Source organism: Heteronotia binoei, chromosome 7 (assembly GCF_032191835.1).
Source record: "Heteronotia binoei isolate CCM8104 ecotype False Entrance Well chromosome 7, APGP_CSIRO_Hbin_v1, whole genome shotgun sequence".
NCBI lineage: Eukaryota > Metazoa > Chordata > Lepidosauria > Squamata > Gekkonidae > Heteronotia > Heteronotia binoei.
Window position 1 is genome coordinate 9,080,394 of NC_083229.1, and position 4,236 is coordinate 9,084,629.

The window sequence follows — 4,236 nt, forward strand, 5'->3', positions numbered from 1 at the left end:
CTCAGAAGAATAGATGCTTTTGAGATGTGGTGCTGGAGAAGATCCTTGAGAGTCCCTTGGACTGCAAGAAGATCAAATCAGTCAGTCCTAAGGGAAATCAACCCTGACTGTTCCCTGGAAGGTCAGATGCTGAAGCTGAAGCTTAAATACTTTGGCCACCACATGAGAAGAGAGCACTCACTGGAGAAAACCCTGATGCTGGGAAAGACAGAAGGTAAAAGAAGAAGGGGGCGGCAAAAGATGAGATGGATCTCTCACTTTCAACCCCTGGAGTCTACAAAATACCCTGCTCCTGTGGTGCAGTCTATGTTGGCACTACCCAACGCAGTATCAACACCCGCCTCACCGAACACAAGAGACACTGTCGCTTGTTTCAGCCAGAAAAATCATCTGTCACTGAACATGCACTTCAAGAAGGAGACAACGTCATCCACTTTGAAAGAACTGAAGTCCTTTCTACAGTCTCACATTATCACACCCGCCTGAACAGAGAAGCTATTGAGATTTACAAACACCACCACAACTTTAACAGAAAGGAAGAAGGCATTTCCATCCACCATTCTTGGTATCCAGCTCTGCAAAACACCCTACAGACTACAAATTGCAGAAGGTCACAGAACAACCAGCACATTCCAGAGAACAATCAGCACAATCAACAACATCTTCCTTATCTTCACACCCCTTCCAACCCTCCCAGCAATCAACACAGAACAATGGTCACATTCCACAGCCAGTTTCCTTATCACCATCCTTCCAGGAAGCCCCACCAAACAATGGGTACATTCACAAACCAACTGCCCTCTCACCACACCCCCTCCAGCCTAGAAATAGCAGCTCTCCAGCAGCCCTCGCCTCACTCAATGCACAGCAGCCGAGAAGGTCTAAGCGCCTGCTCCGGCTGCAATGCCACTGAGGATGTTCTCCGCAGCTGAGAACGAAACATCTGGAAGGAAAACTTTCTCCAGTAGAACACGGCACTTGAGCCCGAAAGATTCGACAAACTCTGCTCATTTTGCGTAGCCAAACTTCTATATTTCCTGCTGAAAGCATTTCAATTTGGAGGGAGGGGGTCTCTGATCAGAGGGCAGACGGAATACCAGTGCTTAGTTAAATGTACATGTTTGCTTGGAAACCATGTCAATGCTGCCAAAACAATACATATTTAAATTACAAGGTGAGGCAAGCAATGATATGTACAAATTTCAAGTGCTGTCAGTTCTCATGCAAATTACTGCACCTTGTGGCTTTTGGAGGAGTCTTTTAAAACGCATGAAAACTTCTACAGTACAAGTCTGAAATGCCTGTAGAGAAATGACCAGATCAGAACTAGTTTTGAGAAAAATGTTGCAGCAGCAGCGCCGGGACTCATCTCATGGAAACAAACGTAGATGCTTCGGGCAGCAACGATGCAAAACAGTTGTGAGAATGTTAGGTAATGCAAAAGGTGAGTTTCCAATACGGTGATAGTCACAAACTGTCAGTGTAAAAACACCCAATCGCCAGTCATCACCTGGACTTTGCCAGCCCTGCAAGTCATTTCCATCTTGGAAGAGCAAGTGGCACTTGCTGAATCCCTAGAGGAATGATAGGGATAGCCTGACAAAATGGTGGTGGAGGGAGGAGGAGGAGGAGAAGATGATGAAAAAGAATTGGATTTATACCCCACCCTTCGCTACTTAAAGGGGTACAATCTTCTTCCCACAACAGTAGGCTTCCCAATCCCCAGGTCCCAGCGGGGGATCCCCCGGTTTTACAGGCTTTCCCCCTCCCCCAGCCGGCGGGGGAAGCCCCACCCCCACAGCCATTATGCACCTCCATGAACAATTCCCATAGGGAATGATGGGGAATTGATCTGCAGGTATCAGGGGCTCTGGGGGGGCTGTTTTTTGAGGTAGAGGTGCCAAATTTTCAGTATAGCATCTAGTGCCTCTCCCCAAAATACCCCCTAAGTTTCAAAAGGATTGGACCAGGGGGTCCAATTCTACGAGCCCCCAAAGAAGGTGCCCCTGTCTTTCATTATTTTCTATGGAAGGAAGGCATTTTAAAAGGTGTGCCGTCCCTTTAAATGTGATGGCCAGAACTCCGTTGGAGTTCAATTTTGCTTATCACACCCTTGCTCCTGGCTCTGCCCCCAATGTCTCCTGGCTCCACCCCCAAAGTCCCCAGATATTTCTTGAATTGGACTTGGCAACCCTACACAACAGGCACCCCGAGAGGCAGTTGGGACTGAGAGTGTTCTGAAAAAACTGTGGTTGACTCAAGGTCACCCTACTGGATGCATGTGGAGGGAGTAGGGAATCAAACCCAGTTCTCCAGATGAGAGTCTCCTCCTCTTCACCAAACTGGCTCTCATTTATCTTTCTGTCCAGGTTTGTTTTAATTATCCCAGGCTTAAAATAAGTTTGTCAAAAGCAGCTTCCAGATTGGCCTGGTTTCCCTTCTCCCAGGGCTGCCTTGCAACAGGCTCTCTGTGCCAGAGAATTCGCATTGCCAAGCTGTCAAGGGGCGGGGGAGAGACTAATCATGTTTCAAAAGTCCTTAAACACCTGGCTGACTTCTTAAGCTCCCCGGGACTTCGGAGGTCCCGAGTATTATTAGCGCTGGCCTATGGGAATTGGGGTCACCGAAAGGAGCCTGGCGTCCTAATTGCAAAGGAAACTTTGCTATCTGGAGCCTGTCCCGTAAATCCACCGGGGTATTGAGATATTGACATTGCCATCAGGAAATGAAAGCCGGAGGAGATAAAAGCAGGAGGAGCGTATCTCGACGACAAAATCCGCGAGGCTGTATATTAAAACTCTGGGGCTCCGAGAGGTACAGAATGTAGAGTGTCAGAGAGGTTAAAAAGGGGGGGGATTGAAGGCGTGAGTATGCAAAGCCAGGACTGGAGGAGAAAGCAGAGAGCTCGAAGCCACTTCTCCTGCGTGGAAGTTGGCGATAGCCTCCCCTTTTGCGACAGGAAACCTAGGGACTCCTCTAGGAACGACGGTGTTTCTTCTTTAAGTTTCATAGCAGAACTGCCATCTCCAGGTGAGGCAGGAAGATTTCCTGGAATTGCAACGGACCTCCGCAGTATAGAGATCAGTTCCCTTGAAAGAAAATATTTCTTTCTTATTTATTATTTTCAATTTATAGCCCGCCCTTTTCTAAATGGGCTCTGGGCTTGTAACAGCAGTCAATAATACAAGGTTGAAATCAGATACATATAATAAAACAATATGCAGTCTAAAAACAAACTCCAATTAAATTAGTTAGATGGGAAAAACTTCTGAGAAAGAAAGGCCCTCTTTTTGGCCCAGGCTTATAACAAGAGCCCCGTGGCGCAGAGCGGTGAGGCTGCAGTATTGCAGTCAGAGCCCTCTGCTCACGACCTAAGTTCGATCCCAGCGGAAGCTGGTTCAGGCAGTCGGCTCAAGGTTGACTCAGCCTTCCATCCTTCCGAGGTCGGTAAAATGAATCCCCAGCTTGCTGGGGGGAAAGTGTAATGACTGGGGAAGGCAATGGCAAACCACCCCGTACATATATATGAACATATGAAGCTGCCTTATACTGAATCAGACACTTGGTCCATCAAAGTCAGTATTGTCTTCTCAGACTGGCAGCGGCTCTCCAGGGTCTCAAGCTGAGGTTTTTCACACCCCTTTGCCTGGACCCTTTTTTGGAGATGCCAGGGATTGAACCTGGGACCTTCTGCTTCCGAAGCAGATGCTCTACCACTGAGCCACTGTCCCTCCCCGTTCTGTAAAAAGGTCTGTCGTGACAACGTTGTGAAAGCAGCATTACCCTAGTGTTGAAAATGATTGGTGCTTGCACAGGGGGTCTTTCCTTTCCTTTCCTTTCCTTTCCTTTCCTTTCCTTTCCTTTCCTTTCCTTTCCTTTCCTTTCCTTTCCTTTCCTTTCCTTTCCTTTCCTTTCCTTTCCTTTCCTTTCCTATCCTTTCCTTTCCTTTAACAACAGAGTGATTAACAGACATTCTCACATTTTGACATATTGCTTCTTTTATTGCTTTCGCAACGCTCATGCTACCCAGACCAAAGGTTTGCTCAATTTGTTAATTTTACTATTCTGTCATTGGATCTTAAACATGTACCATTTTGCATTCTAAAACACTGCCTACCGGCTATATTTAGCTCTGCTCACTGTACCTGATTCCTCGTCTGATGAAGTGTGCTTGGAGCACACAAAAGCTTACGTTCGGAATAAAACTTTGTTGGCCTTAAAGGTGTAGGAAGCGGA

The 4,236-nt window shown here is 47.1% G+C and overlaps 1 non-coding gene across 1 annotated transcript; it reads right to left on the bottom strand.

Moving 5' to 3' along the window:
• Positions 1–3,659: 3,659 nt before the first annotated feature.
• On the bottom strand, positions 3,660–3,730 carry TRNAP-CGG (transfer RNA proline (anticodon CGG)). The gene has a single exon. It is a non-coding gene; the product is annotated as a tRNA-Pro (tRNA).
• Positions 3,731–4,236: the final 506 nt, after the last annotated feature.